We start from the raw sequence: 18297 nt of genomic DNA, 5'->3' as shown, positions 1-18297 counted from the left end.
ACCAGTTGTCGATGTTCAAAATTTCAGTTAATGAGTTGCCTCCTTGGTTAATCATTTGTCGCTCTGACTCTTGGTTTACCAGTTGTCGATGTTCGAAATTCAGTTAATGAGTTGCCTCCTTGGTTAATCATTTGTCGCTCTGACTCTTGGTTAACCAGTTGTCGATGTTCGAAATTCAGTTAATGAGTTGCCTCCTTGGTTAAGCATTTGTCGCTCTGGGTTTTGGTTAACCAGTTGTCGATGTTCAAAATTTCAGTTCATGAGTTGCCTCTTTGAAATTTCAGTTAATGAGTTGGCCCTTTGGTTACTCATTTGTCCCTGTGTCTTTTGGTTAACCAGTTGTCGATGTTCGAAATTCAGTTAATGAGTTGCCTCCTTGGTTAATCATTTGTCGCTCTGACTCTTGGTTAACCAGTTGTCGATGTTCGAAATTCAGTTAATGAGTTGCCTCTCTGAAATTTCAGTTAATGAGTTGGCCCTTTGGTTACTCATTTGTCCCTGTGTCTTTTGGTTAACCAGTTGTCGATGTTCGAAATTCAGTTAATGAGTTGCCTCCTTGGTTAATCATTTGTCGCTCTGGCTTTTGGTTAACCAGTTGTCGATGTTCAAAATTTCAGTTAATGAGTTGCCTCTTTGAAATTTCAGTTAATGAGTTGGCCCTTTGGTTACTCATTTGTCCCTGTGTCTTTTGGTTAACCAGTTGTCGATGTTCGAAATTCAGTTAATGAGTTGCCTCCTTGGTTAATCATTTGTCGCTCTGGCTTTTGGTTAACCAGTTGTCGATGTTCAAAATTTCAGTTACTGAGTTGCCTCTTTGAAATTTCAGTTAATGAGTTGGCCCTTTGGTGACTCATTTGTCCCTGTGTCTTTTGGTTAACCAGTTGTCGATGTTCGAAATTCAGTTAATGAGTTGCCTCCTTGGTTAATCATTTGTCGCTCTGGCTTTTGGTTAACCAGTTGTCGATGTTCAAAATTTCAGTTAATGAGCTGCTCTTATGTTCTATGATTTCCGACCTTGACAACTCATTAACCAGTGTTTCAAACAATGCACCAGGCCATTTGACGACCCCAACTCGGTTCCACAAGCGGGAAAGCAGCACCCCAAGGCCCGGTAAGGGGGCCGAATACATTCCCATCGTGAATTCCGTCCCAAATGTGAATGACAAGTTTTCAGTTAATCAGTTGCCTGCTTGGTTACTCATTTGTCGCTCTGACATTTGGTTACCCAGTTGTCGATGTTCAAATTTCAGTTAATGAGTAGCCTCTTTGAAATTTCAGTTAATGAGTTGGCCCTTTGGTTACTCATTTGTCCCTGTGTCTTTTGGTTACCCAGTTGTCGATGTTCGAAATTCAGTTAATGAGTTGCCTCCTTGGTTAATCATTTGTCGCTCTGGCTTTTGGTTAACCAGTTGTCGATGTTCAAAATTTCAGTTATTGAGTTGCCTCTTTGAAATTTCAGTTAATGAGTTGGCCCTTTGGTGACTCATTTGTCCCTGTGTCTTTTGGTTAACCAGTTGTCGATGTTCGAAATTCAGTTAATGAGTTGCCTCCTTGGTTAATCATTTGTCGCTCTGGCTTTTGGTTAACCAGTTGTCGATGTTCAAAATTTCAGTTAATGAGCTGCTCTTATGTTCTATGATTTCCGACCTTGACAACTCATTAACCAGTGTTTCAAACAATGCACCAGGCCATTTGACGACCCCAACTCGGTTCCACAAGCGGGAAAGCAGCACCCCAAGGCCCGGTAAGGGGGCCGAATACATTCCCATCGTGAATTCCGTCCCAAATGTGAAGGACAAGTTTTCAGTTAATCAGTTGCCTGCTTGGTTACTCATTTGTCGCTCTGACATTTGGTTAACCAGTTGTCGATGTTCAAATTTCAGTTAATGAGTAGCCTCTTTGAAATTTCAGTTAATGAGTTGGCCCTTTGGTTACTCATTTGTCCCTGTGTCTTTTGGTTACCCAGTTGTCGATGTTCGAAATTCAGTTTATGAGTTGCCTCCTTGGTTAATCATTTGTCGCTCTGGCTTTTGGTTAACCAGTTGTCGATGTTCAAAATTTCAGTTAATGAGTTGCCTCTTTGAAATTTCAGTTAATGAGTTGGCCCTTTGGTTACTCATTTGTCCCTGTGTCTTTTGGTTAACCAGTTGTCGATGTTCGAAATTCAGTTAATGAGTTGCCTCCTTGGTTAATCATTTGTCGCTCTGGCTTTTGGTTAACCAGTTGTCGATGTTCAAAATTTCAGTTAATGAGCTGCTCTTATGTTCTATGATTTCCTACCTTGACAACTCATTAACCAGTGTTTCAAACAATGCACCAGGCCATTTGACGACCCCAACTCGGTTCCACAAGCGGGAAAGCAGCACCCCAAGGCCCGGTAAGGGGGCCGAATACATTCCCATCGTGAATTCCGTCCCAAATGTGAATGACAAGTTTTCAGTTAATCAGTTGCCTGCTTGGTTACTCATTTGTCGCTCTGACATTTGGTTAACCAGTTGTCGATGTTCAAATTTCAGTTAATGAGTAGCCTCTTTGAAATTTCAGTTAATGAGTTGGCCCTTTGGTTACTCATTTGTCCCTGTGTCTTTTGGTTACCCAGTTGTCGATGTTCGAAATTCAGTTAATGAGTTGCCTCCTTGGTTAATCATTTGTCGCTCTGGCTTTTGGTTAACCAGTTGTCGATGTTCAAAATTTCAGTTAATGAGTTGCCTCTTTGAAATTTCAGTTAATGAGTTGGCCCTTTGGTGACTCATTTGTCCCTGTGTCTTTTGGTTAACCAGTTGTCGATGTTCGAAATTCAGTTAATGAGTTGCCTCCTTGGTTAATCATTTGTCGCTCTGGCTTTTGGTTAACCAGTTGTCGATGTTCAAAATTTCAGTTAATGAGCTGCTCTTATGTTCTATGATTTCCGACCTTGACAACTCATTAACCAGTGTTTCAAACAATGCACCAGGCCATTTGACGACCCCAACTCGGTTCCACAAGCGGGAAAGCAGCACCCCAAGGCCCGGTAAGGGGGCCGAATACATTCCCATCGTGAATTCCGTCCCAAATGTGAATGACAAGTTTTCAGTTAATCAGTTGCCTGCTTGGTTACTCATTTGTCGCTCTGACATTTGGTTAACCAGTTGTCGATGTTCAAATTTCAGTTAATGAGTAGCCTCTTTGAAATTTCAGTTAATGAGTTGGCCCTTTGGTTACTCATTTGTCCCTGTGTCTTTTGGTTAACCAGTTGTCGATGTTCGAAATTCAGTTAATGAGTTGCCTCCTTGGTTAATCATTTGTCGCTCTGGCTTTTGGTTAACCAGTTGTCGATGTTCAAAATTTCAGTTAATGAGTTGCCTCTTTGAAATTTCAGTTAATGAGTTGGCCCTTTGGTTACTCATTTGTCCCTGTGTCTTTTGGTTACCCAGTTGTCGATGTTCGAAATTCAGTTAATGAGTTGCCTCCTTGGTTAATCATTTGTCGCCCTGACTCTTGGTTAACCAGTTGTCGATGTTCGAAATTCAGTTATTGAGTTGCCTCCTTGGTTACTCATTTGTCGCTCTGACATTTGGTTAACCAGTTGTCGATGTTCGAAATTCAGTTAATGAGTTGCCTCCTTGGTTACTCATTTGTCGCTCTGGCTTTTGGTTAACCAGTTGTCGATGTTCAAAATTTCAGTTAATGAGTTGCCTCTTTGAAATTTCAGTTAATGAGTTGGCCCTTTGGTTACTCATTTGTCCCTGTGTCTTTTGGTTAACCAGTTGTCGATGTTCGAAATTCAGTTAATGAGTTGCCTCCTTGGTTAATCATTTGTCGCTCTGACTCTTGGTTAACCAGTTGTCGATGTTCGAAATTCAGTTAATGAGTTGCCTCCTTGGTTAATCATTTGTCGCTCTGGCTTTTGGTTAACCAGTTGTCGATGTTCAAAATTTCAGTTAATGAGCTGCTCTTATGTTCTATGATTTCCTACCTTGACAACTCATTAACCAGTGTTTCAAACAATGCACCAGGCCATTTGACGACCCCAACTCGGTTCCACAAGCGGGAAAGCAGCACCCCAAGGCCCGGTAAGGGGGCCGAATACATTCCCATCGTGAATTCCGTCCCAAATGTGAATGACAAGTTTTCAGTTAATCAGTTGCCTGCTTGGTTACTCATTTGTCGCTCTGACATTTGGTTAACCAGTTGTCGATGTTCAAATTTCAGTTAATGAGTAGCCTCTTTGAAATTTCAGTTAATGAGTTGGCCCTTTGGTTACTCATTTGTCCCTGTGTCTTTTGGTTACCCAGTTGTCGATGTTCGAAATTCAGTTAATGAGTTGCCTCCTTGGTTAATCATTTGTCGCTCTGGCTTTTGGTTAACCAGTTGTCGATGTTCAAAATTTCAGTTAATGAGTTGCCTCTTTGAAATTTCAGTTAATGAGTTGGCCCTTTGGTTACTCATTTGTCCCTGTGTCTTTTGGTTAACCAGTTGTCGATGTTCGAAATTCAGTTAATGAGTTGCCTCCTTGGTTAATCATTTGTCGCTCTGGCTTTTGGTTAACCAGTTGTCGATGTTCAAAATTTCAGTTAATGAGTTGCCTCTTTGAAATTTCAGTTAATGAGTTGGCCCTTTGGTTACTCATTTGTCCCTGTGTCTTTTGGTTAACCAGTTGTCGATGTTCGAAATTCAGTTAATGAGTTGCCTCCTTGGTTAATCATTTGTCGCTCTGACATTTGGTTAACCAGTTGTCGATGTTCGAAATTCAGTTAATGAGTTGCCTCCTTGGTTAATCATTTGTCGCTCTGGCTTTTGGTTAACCAGTTGTCGATGTTCAAAATTTCAGTTAATGAGTTGCCTCTTTGAAATTTCAGTTAATGAGTTGGCCCTTTGGTTACTCATTTGTCCCTGTGTCTTTTGGTTAACCAGTTGTCGATGTTCGAAATTCAGTTACTGAGTTGCCTCCTTGGTTAATCATTTGTCGCTCTGGCTTTTGGTTAACCAGTTGTCGATGTTCAAAATTTCAGTTAATGAGCTGCTCTTATGTTCTATGATTTCCGACCTTGACAACTCATTAACCAGTGTTTCAAACAATGCACCAGGCCATTTGACGACCCCAACTCGGTTCCACAAGCGGGAAAGCAGCACCCCAAGGCCCGGTAAGGGGGCCGAATACATTCCCATCGTGAATTCCGTCCCAAATGTGAATGACAAGTTTTCAGTTAATCAGTTGCCTGCTTGGTTACTCATTTGTCGCTCTGACATTTGGTTATCCAGTTGTCGATGTTCAAAATTTCAGTTAATGAGTTGCCTCTTTGAAATTTCAGTTAATGAGTTGGCCCTTTGGTTACTCATTTGTCCCTGTGTCTTTTGGTTACCCAGTTGTCGATGTTCGAAATTCAGTTAATGAGTTGCCTCCTTGGTTAATCATTTGTCGCCCTGACTCTTGGTTAACCAGTTGTCGATGTTCGAAATTCAGTTATTGAGTTGCCTCCTTGGTTACTCATTTGTCGCTCTGACATTTGGTTAACCAGTTGTCGATGTTCGAAATTCAGTTAATGAGTTGCCTCCTTGGTTAATCATTTGTCGCTCTGGCTTTTGGTTAACCAGTTGTCGATGTTCAAAATTTCAGTTAATGAGTTGCCTCTTTGAAATTTCAGTTAATGAGTTGGCCCTTTGGTTAATCATTTGTCGCTCTGACATTTGGTTAACCAGTTGTCGATGTTCGAAATTCAGTTAATGAGTTGCCTCCTTGGTTAATCATTTGTCGCTCTGGCTTTTGGTTAACCAGTTGTCGATGTTCAAAATTTCAGTTAATGAGTTGCCTCTTTGAAATTTCAGTTAATGAGTTGGCCCTTTGGTTACTCATTTGTCCCTGTGTCTTTTGGTTAACCAGTTGTCGATGTTCGAAATTCAGTTAATGAGTTGCCTCCTTGGTTAATCATTTGTCGCTCTGACTCTTGGTTAACCAGTTGTCGATGTTCGAAATTCAGTTAATGAGTTGCCTCCTTGGTTAATCATTTGTCGCTCTGGCTTTTGGTTAACCAGTTGTCGATGTTCAAAATTTCAGTTAATGAGCTGCTCTTATGTTCTATGATTTCCGACCTTGACAACTCATTAACCAGTGTTTCAAACAATGCACCAGGCCATTTGACGACCCCAACTCGGTTCCACAAGCGGGAAAGCAGCACCCCAAGGCCCGGTAAGGGGGCCGAATACATTCCCATCGTGAATTCCGTCCCAAATGTGAATGACAAGTTTTCAGTTAATCAGTTGCCTGCTTGGTTACTCATTTGTCGCTCTGACATTTGGTTAACCAGTTGTCGATGTTCAAATTTCAGTTAATGAGTAGCCTCTTTGAAATTTCAGTTAATGAGTTGGCCCTTTGGTTACTCATTTGTCCCTGTGTCTTTTGGTTACCCAGTTGTCGATGTTCGAAATTCAGTTAATGAGTTGCCTCCTTGGTTAATCATTTGTCGCTCTGGCTTTTGGTTAACCAGTTGTCGATGTTCAAAATTTCAGTTAATGAGTTGCCTCTTTGAAATTTCAGTTAATGAGTTGGCCCTTTGGTGACTCATTTGTCCCTGTGTCTTTTGGTTAACCAGTTGTCGATGTTCGAAATTCAGTTAATGAGTTGCCTCCTTGGTTAATCATTTGTCGCTCTGGCTTTTGGTTAACCAGTTGTCGATGTTCAAAATTTCAGTTAATGAGCTGCTCTTATGTTCTATGATTTCCGACCTTGACAACTCATTAACCAGTGTTTCAAACAATGCACCAGGCCATTTGACGACCCCAACTCGGTTCCACAAGCGGGAAAGCAGCACCCCAAGGCCCGGTAAGGGGGCCGAATACATTCCCATCGTGAATTCCGTCCCAAATGTGAATGACAAGTTTTCAGTTAATCAGTTGCCTGCTTGGTTACTCATTTGTCGCTCTGACATTTGGTTAACCAGTTGTCGATGTTCAAATTTCAGTTAATGAGTAGCCTCTTTGAAATTTCAGTTAATGAGTTGGCCCTTTGGTTACTCATTTGTCCCTGTGTCTTTTGGTTAACCAGTTGTCGATGTTCGAAATTCAGTTAATGAGTTGCCTCCTTGGTTAATCATTTGTCGCTCTGGCTTTTGGTTAACCAGTTGTCGATGTTCAAAATTTCAGTTAATGAGTTGCCTCTTTGAAATTTCAGTTAATGAGTTGGCCCTTTGGTTACTCATTTGTCCCTGTGTCTTTTGGTTACCCAGTTGTCGATGTTCGAAATTCAGTTAATGAGTTGCCTCCTTGGTTAATCATTTGTCGCCCTGACTCTTGGTTAACCAGTTGTCGATGTTCGAAATTCAGTTATTGAGTTGCCTCCTTGGTTACTCATTTGTCGCTCTGACATTTGGTTAACCAGTTGTCGATGTTCGAAATTCAGTTAATGAGTTGCCTCCTTGGTTACTCATTTGTCGCTCTGGCTTTTGGTTAACCAGTTGTCGATGTTCAAAATTTCAGTTAATGAGTTGCCTCTTTGAAATTTCAGTTAATGAGTTGGCCCTTTGGTTACTCATTTGTCCCTGTGTCTTTTGGTTAACCAGTTGTCGATGTTCGAAATTCAGTTAATGAGTTGCCTCCTTGGTTAATCATTTGTCGCTCTGACTCTTGGTTAACCAGTTGTCGATGTTCGAAATTCAGTTAATGAGTTGCCTCCTTGGTTAATCATTTGTCGCTCTGGCTTTTGGTTAACCAGTTGTCGATGTTCAAAATTTCAGTTAATGAGCTGCTCTTATGTTCTATGATTTCCTACCTTGACAACTCATTAACCAGTGTTTCAAACAATGCACCAGGCCATTTGACGACCCCAACTCGGTTCCACAAGCGGGAAAGCAGCACCCCAAGGCCCGGTAAGGGGGCCGAATACATTCCCATCGTGAATTCCGTCCCAAATGTGAATGACAAGTTTTCAGTTAATCAGTTGCCTGCTTGGTTACTCATTTGTCGCTCTGACATTTGGTTAACCAGTTGTCGATGTTCAAATTTCAGTTAATGAGTAGCCTCTTTGAAATTTCAGTTAATGAGTTGGCCCTTTGGTTACTCATTTGTCCCTGTGTCTTTTGGTTACCCAGTTGTCGATGTTCGAAATTCAGTTAATGAGTTGCCTCCTTGGTTAATCATTTGTCGCTCTGGCTTTTGGTTAACCAGTTGTCGATGTTCAAAATTTCAGTTAATGAGTTGCCTCTTTGAAATTTCAGTTAATGAGTTGGCCCTTTGGTTACTCATTTGTCCCTGTGTCTTTTGGTTAACCAGTTGTCGATGTTCGAAATTCAGTTAATGAGTTGCCTCCTTGGTTAATCATTTGTCGCTCTGGCTTTTGGTTAACCAGTTGTCGATGTTCAAAATTTCAGTTAATGAGTTGCCTCTTTGAAATTTCAGTTAATGAGTTGGCCCTTTGGTTACTCATTTGTCCCTGTGTCTTTTGGTTAACCAGTTGTCGATGTTCGAAATTCAGTTAATGAGTTGCCTCCTTGGTTAATCATTTGTCGCTCTGACATTTGGTTGACCAGTTGTCGATGTTCGAAATTCAGTTAATGAGTTGCCTCCTTGGTTAATCATTTGTCGCTCTGGCTTTTGGTTAACCAGTTGTCGATGTTCAAAATTTCAGTTAATGAGTTGCCTCTTTGAAATTTCAGTTAATGAGTTGGCCCTTTGGTTACTCATTTGTCCCTGTGTCTTTTGGTTAACCAGTTGTCGATGTTCGAAATTCAGTTACTGAGTTGCCTCCTTGGTTAATCATTTGTCGCTCTGGCTTTTGGTTAACCAGTTGTCGATGTTCAAAATTTCAGTTAATGAGCTGCTCTTATGTTCTATGATTTCCGACCTTGACAACTCATTAACCAGTGTTTCAAACAATGCACCAGGCCATTTGACGACCCCAACTCGGTTCCACAAGCGGGAAAGCAGCACCCCAAGACCCGGTAAGGGGGCCGAATACATTCCCATCGTGAATTCCGTCCCAAATGTGAATGACAAGTTTTCAGTTAATCAGTTGCCTGCTTGGTTACTCATTTGTCGCTCTGACATTTGGTTATCCAGTTGTCGATGTTCAAAATTTCAGTTAATGAGTTGCCTCTTTGAAATTTCAGTTAATGAGTTGGCCCTTTGGTTACTCATTTGTCCCTGTGTCTTTTGGTTACCCAGTTGTCGATGTTCGAAATTCAGTTAATGAGTTGCCTCCTTGGTTAATCATTTGTCGCCCTGACTCTTGGTTAACCAGTTGTCGATGTTCGAAATTCAGTTATTGAGTTGCCTCCTTGGTTACTCATTTGTCGCTCTGACATTTGGTTAACCAGTTGTCGATGTTCGAAATTCAGTTAATGAGTTGCCTCCTTGGTTAATCATTTGTCGCTCTGGCTTTTGGTTACCAATTGTCGATGTTCAAAATTTCAGTTAATGAGTTGCCTCTTTGAAATTTCAGTTAATGAGTTGGCCCTTTGGTTACTCATTTGTCCCTGTGTCTTTTGGTTAACCAGTTGTCGATGTTCGAAATTCAGTTAATGAGTTGCCTCCTTGGTTAATCATTTGTCGCTCTGACTCTTGGTTAACCAGTTGTCGATGTTCGAAATTCAGTTAATGAGTTGCCTCCTTGGTTAATCATTTGTCGCTCTGGCTTTTGGTTAACCAGTTGTCGATGTTCAAAATTTCAGTTAATGAGCTGCTCTTATGTTCTATGATTTCCGACCTTGACAACTCATTAACCAGTGTTTCAAACAATGCACCAGGCCATTTGACGACCCCAACTCGGTTCCACAAGCGGGAAAGCAGCACCCCAAGCCCCGGTAAGGCGGCCGAATACATTCCCATCGTGAATTCCGTCCCAAATGTGAATGACAAGTTTTCAGTTAATCAGTTGCCTGCTTGGTTACTCATTTGTCGCTCTGACATTTGGTTATCCAGTTGTCGATGTTCAAAATTTCAGTTAATGAGTTGCCTCTTTGAAATTTCAGTTAATGAGTTGGCCCTTTGGTTACTCATTTGTCCCTGTGTCTTTTGGTTACCCAGTTGTCGATGTTCGAAATTCAGTTAATGAGTTGCCTCCTTGGTTAATCATTTGTCGCCCTGACTCTTGGTTAACCAGTTGTCGATGTTCGAAATTCAGTTATTGAGTTGCCTCCTTGGTTACTCATTTGTCGCTCTGACATTTGGTTAACCAGTTGTCGATGTTCGAAATTCAGTTAATGAGTTGCCTCCTTGGTTAATCATTTGTCGCTCTGGCTTTTGGTTAACCAGTTGTCGATGTTCAAAATTTCAGTTAATGAGTTGCCTCTTTGAAATTTCAGTTAATGAGTTGGCCCTTTGGTTAATCATTTGTCGCTCTGACATTTGGTTAACCAGTTGTCGATGTTCGAAATTCAGTTAATGAGTTGCCTCCTTGGTTAATCATTTGTCGCTCTGGCTTTTGGTTAACCAGTTGTCGATGTTCAAAATTTCAGTTAATGAGTTGCCTCTTTGAAATTTCAGTTAATGAGTTGGCCCTTTGGTTACTCATTTGTCCCTGTGTCTTTTGGTTAACCAGTTGTCGATGTTCGAAATTCAGTTAATGAGTTGCCTCCTTGGTTAATCATTTGTCGCTCTGACTCTTGGTTAACCAGTTGTCGATGTTCGAAATTCAGTTAATGAGTTGCCTCCTTGGTTAATCATTTGTCGCTCTGGCTTTTGGTTAACCAGTTGTCGATGTTCAAAATTTCAGTTAATGAGCTGCTCTTATGTTCTATGATTTCCGACCTTGACAACTCATTAACCAGTGTTTCAAACAATGCACCAGGCCATTTGACGACCCCAACTCGGTTCCACAAGCGGGAAAGCAGCACCCCAAGGCCCGGTAAGGGGGCCGAATACATTCCCATCGTGAATTCCGTCCCAAATGTGAATGACAAGTTTTCAGTTAATCAGTTGCCTGCTTGGTTACTCATTTGTCGCTCTGACATTTGGTTAACCAGTTGTCGATGTTCAAATTTCAGTTAATGAGTAGCCTCTTTGAAATTTCAGTTAATGAGTTGGCCCTTTGGTTACTCATTTGTCCCTGTGTCTTTTGGTTACCCAGTTGTCGATGTTCGAAATTCAGTTAATGAGTTGCCTCCTTGGTTAATCATTTGTCGCTCTGGCTTTTGGTTAACCAGTTGTCGATGTTCAAAATTTCAGTTAATGAGTTGCCTCTTTGAAATTTCAGTTAATGAGTTGGCCCTTTGGTGACTCATTTGTCCCTGTGTCTTTTGGTTAACCAGTTGTCGATGTTCGAAATTCAGTTAATGAGTTGCCTCCTTGGTTAATCATTTGTCGCTCTGGCTTTTGGTTAACCAGTTGTCGATGTTCAAAATTTCAGTTAATGAGCTGCTCTTATGTTCTATGATTTCCGACCTTGACAACTCATTAACCAGTGTTTCAAACAATGCACCAGGCCATTTGACGACCCCAACTCGGTTCCACAAGCGGGAAAGCAGCACCCCAAGGCCCGGTAAGGGGGCCGAATACATTCCCATCGTGAATTCCGTCCCAAATGTGAATGACAAGTTTTCAGTTAATCAGTTGCCTGCTTGGTTACTCATTTGTCGCTCTGACATTTGGTTAACCAGTTGTCGATGTTCAAATTTCAGTTAATGAGTAGCCTCTTTGAAATTTCAGTTAATGAGTTGGCCCTTTGGTTACTCATTTGTCCCTGTGTCTTTTGGTTAACCAGTTGTCGATGTTCGAAATTCAGTTAATGAGTTGCCTCCTTGGTTAATCATTTGTCGCTCTGGCTTTTGGTTAACCAGTTGTCGATGTTCAAAATTTCAGTTAATGAGTTGCCTCTTTGAAATTTCAGTTAATGAGTTGGCCCTTTGGTTACTCATTTGTCCCTGTGTCTTTTGGTTACCCAGTTGTCGATGTTCGAAATTCAGTTAATGAGTTGCCTCCTTGGTTAATCATTTGTCGCCCTGACTCTTGGTTAACCAGTTGTCGATGTTCGAAATTCAGTTATTGAGTTGCCTCCTTGGTTACTCATTTGTCGCTCTGACATTTGGTTAACCAGTTGTCGATGTTCGAAATTCAGTTAATGAGTTGCCTCCTTGGTTACTCATTTGTCGCTCTGGCTTTTGGTTAACCAGTTGTCGATGTTCAAAATTTCAGTTAATGAGTTGCCTCTTTGAAATTTCAGTTAATGAGTTGGCCCTTTGGTTACTCATTTGTCCCTGTGTCTTTTGGTTAACCAGTTGTCGATGTTCGAAATTCAGTTAATGAGTTGCCTCCTTGGTTAATCATTTGTCGCTCTGACTCTTGGTTAACCAGTTGTCGATGTTCGAAATTCAGTTAATGAGTTGCCTCCTTGGTTAATCATTTGTCGCTCTGGCTTTTGGTTAACCAGTTGTCGATGTTCAAAATTTCAGTTAATGAGCTGCTCTTATGTTCTATGATTTCCTACCTTGACAACTCATTAACCAGTGTTTCAAACAATGCACCAGGCCATTTGACGACCCCAACTCGGTTCCACAAGCGGGAAAGCAGCACCCCAAGGCCCGGTAAGGGGGCCGAATACATTCCCATCGTGAATTCCGTCCCAAATGTGAATGACAAGTTTTCAGTTAATCAGTTGCCTGCTTGGTTACTCATTTGTCGCTCTGACATTTGGTTAACCAGTTGTCGATGTTCAAATTTCAGTTAATGAGTAGCCTCTTTGAAATTTCAGTTAATGAGTTGGCCCTTTGGTTACTCATTTGTCCCTGTGTCTTTTGGTTACCCAGTTGTCGATGTTCGAAATTCAGTTAATGAGTTGCCTCCTTGGTTAATCATTTGTCGCTCTGGCTTTTGGTTAACCAGTTGTCGATGTTCAAAATTTCAGTTAATGAGTTGCCTCTTTGAAATTTCAGTTAATGAGTTGGCCCTTTGGTTACTCATTTGTCCCTGTGTCTTTTGGTTAACCAGTTGTCGATGTTCGAAATTCAGTTAATGAGTTGCCTCCTTGGTTAATCATTTGTCGCTCTGGCTTTTGGTTAACCAGTTGTCGATGTTCAAAATTTCAGTTAATGAGTTGCCTCTTTGAAATTTCAGTTAATGAGTTGGCCCTTTGGTTACTCATTTGTCCCTGTGTCTTTTGGTTAACCAGTTGTCGATGTTCGAAATTCAGTTACTGAGTTGCCTCCTTGGTTAATCATTTGTCGCTCTGGCTTTTGGTTAACCAGTTGTCGATGTTCAAAATTTCAGTTAATGAGCTGCTCTTATGTTCTATGATTTCCTACCTTGACAACTCATTAACCAGTGTTTCAAACAATGCACCAGGCCATTTGACGACCCCAACTCGGTTCCACAAGCGGGAAAGCAGCACCCCAAGGCCCGGTAAGGGGGCCGAATACATTCCCATCGTGAATTCCGTCCCAAATGTGAATGACAAGTTTTCAGTTAATCAGTTGCCTGCTTGGTTACTCATTTGTCGCTCTGACATTTGGTTATCCAGTTGTCGATGTTCAAAATTTCAGTTAATGAGTTGCCTCTTTGAAATTTCAGTTAATGAGTTGGCCCTTTGGTTACTCATTTGTCCCTGTGTCTTTTGGTTACCCAGTTGTCGATGTTCGAAATTCAGTTAATGAGTTGCCTCCTTGGTTAATCATTTGTCGCCCTGACTCTTGGTTAACCAGTTGTCGATGTTCGAAATTCAGTTATTGAGTTGCCTCCTTGGTTACTCATTTGTCGCTCTGACATTTGGTTAACCAGTTGTCGATGTTCGAAATTCAGTTAATGAGTTGCCTCCTTGGTTAATCATTTGTCGCTCTGGCTTTTGGTTACCAATTGTCGATGTTCAAAATTTCAGTTAATGAGTTGCCTCTTTGAAATTTCAGTTAATGAGTTGGCCCTTTGGTTACTCATTTGTCCCTGTGTCTTTTGGTTAACCAGTTGTCGATGTTCGAAATTCAGTTAATGAGTTGCCTCCTTGGTTAATCATTTGTCGCTCTGACTCTTGGTTAACCAGTTGTCGATGTTCGAAATTCAGTTAATGAGTTGCCTCTTTGAAATTTCAGTTAATGAGTTGGCCCTTTGGTTACTCATTTGTCCCTGTGTCTTTTGGTTACCCAGTTGTCGATGTTCGAAATTCAGTTAATGAGTTGCCTCCTTGGTTAATCATTTGTCGCCCTGACTCTTGGTTAACCAGTTGTCGATGTTCGAAATTCAGTTAATGAGTTGCCTCCTTGGTTAATCATTTGTCGCTCTGACATTTGGTTACCCAGTTGTCGATGTTCGAAATTCAGTTAATGAGTTGCCTCCTTGGTTAATCATTTGTCGCTCTGGCTTTTGGTTAACCAGTTGTCGATGTTCAAAATTTCAGTTAATGAGTTGCCTCTTTGAAATTTCAGTTAATGAGTTGGCCCTTTGGTGACTCATTTGTCCCTGTGTCTTTTGGTTAACCAGTTGTCGATGTTCGAAATTCAGTTAATGAGTTGCCTCCTTGGTTAATCATTTGTCGCTCTGGCTTTTGGTTAACCAGTTGTCGATGTTCAAAATTTCAGTTAATGAGCTGCTCTTATGTTCTATGATTTCCTACCTTGACAACTCATTAACCAGTGTTTCAAACAATGCACCAGGCCATTTGACGACCCCAACTCGGTTCCACAAGCGGGAAAGCAGCACCCCAAGGCCCGGTAAGGGGGCCGAATACATTCCCATCGTGAATTCCGTCCCAAATGTGAATGACAAGTTTTCAGTTAATCAGTTGCCTGCTTGGTTACTCATTTGTCGCTCTGACATTTGGTTAACCAGTTGTCGATGTTCAAATTTCAGTTAATGAGTAGCCTCTTTGAAATTTCAGTTAATGAGTTGGCCCTTTGGTTACTCATTTGTCCCTGTGTCTTTTGGTTACCCAGTTGTCGATGTTCGAAATTCAGTTAATGAGTTGCCTCCTTGGTTAATCATTTGTCGCTCTGGCTTTTGGTTAACCAGTTGTCGATGTTCAAAATTTCAGTTATTGAGTTGCCTCTTTGAAATTTCAGTTAATGAGTTGGCCCTTTGGTTACTCATTTGTCCCTGTGTCTTTTGGTTAACCAGTTGTCGATGTTCGAAATTCAGTTAATGAGTTGCCTCCTTGGTTAATCATTTGTCGCTCTGGCTTTTGGTTAACCAGTTGTCGATGTTCAAAATTTCAGTTAATGAGCTGCTCTTATGTTCTATGATTTCCGACCTTGACAACTCATTAACCAGTGTTTCAAACAATGCACCAGGCCATTTGACGACCCCAACTCGGTTCCACAAGCGGGAAAGCAGCACCCCAAGGCCCGGTAAGGGGGCCGAATACATTCCCATCGTGAATTCCGTCCCAAATGTGAATGACAAGTTTTCAGTTAATCAGTTGCCTGCTTGGTTACTCATTTGTCGCTCTGACATTTGGTTAACCAGTTGTCGATGTTCAAATTTCAGTTAATGAGTAGCCTCTTTGAAATTTCAGTTAATGAGTTGGCCCTTTGGTTACTCATTTGTCCCTGTGTCTTTTGGTTACCCAGTTGTCGATGTTCGAAATTCAGTTATTGAGTTGCCTCCTTGGTTACTCATTTGTCGCTCTGACATTTGGTTAACCAGTTGTCGATGTTCGAAATTCAGTTAATGAGTTGCCTCCTTGGTTAATCATTTGTCGCTCTGGCTTTTGGTTAACCAGTTGTCGATGTTCAAAATTTCAGTTAATGAGTTGCCTCTTTGAAATTTCAGTTAATGAGTTGGCCCTTTGGTTACTCATTTGTCCCTGTGTCTTTTGGTTAACCAGTTGTCGATGTTCGAAATTCAGTTAATGAGTTGCCTCCTTGGTTAATCATTTGTCGCTCTGACTCTTGGTTAACCAGTTGTCGATGTTCGAAATTCAGTTAATGAGTTGCCTCCTTGGTTAATCATTTGTCGCTCTGGCTTTTGGTTAACCAGTTGTCGATGTTCAAAATTTCAGTTAATGAGCTGCTCTTATGTTCTATGATTTCCGACCTTGACAACTCATTAACCAGTGTTTCAAACAATGCACCAGGCCATTTGACGACCCCAACTCGGTTCCACAAGCGGGAAAGCAGCACCCCCAAGCCCCGGTAAGGCGGCCGAATACACTCCCATCCGGAATTCCGTCCCAAATGTGAATGACAAGTTTTCAGTTAATCATTTGCCACCTTGGTTCATCATTTGCCACTCTGACTTTTGGTTTCCCAGTTGTCAGTTTTCACATTTCAGTTACTGAGTTGACTTTGTCTTTCTCACTCTGTGTATCTCTATCTTCTCTCTGTCTCTCTCAGTGTATGCGAGTGTCTGTGTGTGTTCCACTGCCGCCCGGCCAACCGGGTCCAAAGGCCCGCCACGTTACACACGAAAAACCCCGGTCTCGCTTCGGAGCGACGGGCACCCGGCTTCTCGGTGTCGGACCGACTCCGTTCAGATACCGCTGGATGCCCCTTGCCCCTGGCTTGCTCTGGCAGCCGGCGCGTGCAGGCCGCCCCCTGCCCCGCCGTCTCAGTGGTCGGAAAGCGGTCTCCAGCCAACGGCTGTACCTCGGCCGCGGAAAGAGGCAGCTACACAAGCGAGGCACTGCTCTGTGCGGCCCCGCCACCCCGTTCAGCTGCCGTTGTCCCCGACCGGATCGGACTTTCCTTCCCGAAGTTATCCCCGATAAGCTGCCGCTGACCGACGGCCCGTCAGCCGCTGCGGGACGGCGACACTTTCCCGAACTTGCCGGGGTCCAGGCCGATAATATAGTGTGCGCCAGCGCCGGGGCTTTCCAACGAGCCATCCCCGAACGAAATCGGACACGGGAGTCGGGAGCGACAGGCGTTCGACTGGTGCCGGGCAACCGGGTCCAAACGCCCGCCTTGTTAAACACACGTATACCCCAGGCTCGATTCGGAGCGACGGGCACCCGGCTTCCCGGTGTCGGACCGACTCCGTTCAGATACCGTTGGATGCCCCTTGCCCCTGGCTTGCTCTGGCAGCCGGCGCGTGCAGGCCGCCCCCCGCCCCGCCGTCTCAGTGGTCGGAAAGTGGTCTCCAGCCAACGGCTGTACCTCGGCCGGGGAAAGGGGCAGCTACACAAGCCAGGCACTGGTCTGTGCGGGCCCGCCACCCCGTTCGGCTGCCGTTGATCCGGACCGGATCGGACTTTCCCTCCCGAAGTTATGCCCGATAAGCTGCCGCTCACCGGCGGCCCGTCAGCCGCTGCGGGATGGCGACACTTTGCCGAACTTGCCGGGGTCCAGGCCGATAATATAGTGTGCGCCAGCGCCGGGGCTTTCCAACGAGCCCTCCCTGACCGAAATCGGACACGGGAGTCCAGAGCGATAGGCGTTCGACTGCCGGCCGGCCAAACACAGGCAATCCCCCGCCGTTGCGGACCCGCTCCAGGACAACCGGGTCCAAACGCCCGCCTCGTTACACGCACGAAAACACCGGGCTCGATTCGGAGCGACGGGCACCCGGCTTCCCGGTGTCGGACCGACTCCGTTCCGGTACCCTTGGATGCCCCTTGCCCCTGGCTTGCTAGGACAGCCGGCGCGTCAAGGTGGGCCCCCGCGGCTCCGGCTCAGCAGTCGGAAAGCGGTCTCCAGCCAACGGCTGTACCTCGGCCGGGGAAAGGGGCAGCTACACAAGCCCGCTACTGGTCTGTGCGGCCCCGCCACCCCGTTCAGTGGCAGTTGACCCCGACCGGATCGGACTTTCCTTCCCGAAGTTATCCCCGATAAGCTGCCGCTGACCGACGGGGCGGCAGCCGGTACGGGTCGCCGACACTTTCCCGAACTTGCCGGGATCCAGTCCGATAATATAGTGTGCGCCAGCGCCGGGGCTTTCCAATGAGCCCTCCCTGACCGAAATCGGACACGGGAGTCCGGAGCCAAAGGCGTTCGACTGCCGGCCGGCCAAACTCAGGCAACCTCCCGCCGTTGCGGACCCGCTCCCGGACAACCGGGTCCAAACGCCCGCCCTGTTACACGCACGAAAACACCGGGCTCGATTCGGAGCGACGGGCACCCGGCTTCCCGGTGTCGGACCGACTCCGTTCCGGTACCACTGGATGCCCCTTGCCCCTGGCTTGCTAGGACAGCCGGCGCGTCAAGGTGGGCCCCCGCGGCTCCGGCTCAGCAGTCGGAAAGCGGTCTCCAGCCAACGGCTGTACCTCGGCCGGGCCAAGCGGCAGCTGCACAAGCCCGCTACTGGTCTGTGCGGCCCCCCCACCCCGTTCAGTAGCAGTTCACCCCAACCGGATCGGACTTTCCGTCCCGAAGTTATCCCCGATAAGCTGCCGCTGACCGACGGGGCGGCAGCCGCTACGGGACTGCGACACTTTCCCGAACTTGCCGGGGTCCAGGCCGATAATATAGT

Source organism: Somniosus microcephalus, unplaced genomic scaffold (assembly GCF_052327205.1).
Source record: "Somniosus microcephalus isolate GS21.2 unplaced genomic scaffold, FLI_Smic_1.0 scaffold302, whole genome shotgun sequence".
NCBI classification, from domain to species: domain Eukaryota; kingdom Metazoa; phylum Chordata; class Chondrichthyes; order Squaliformes; family Somniosidae; genus Somniosus; species Somniosus microcephalus.
The sequence above is the reverse complement of the archived record's forward strand: the minus strand, read 5'-3'. Positions refer to the sequence as shown.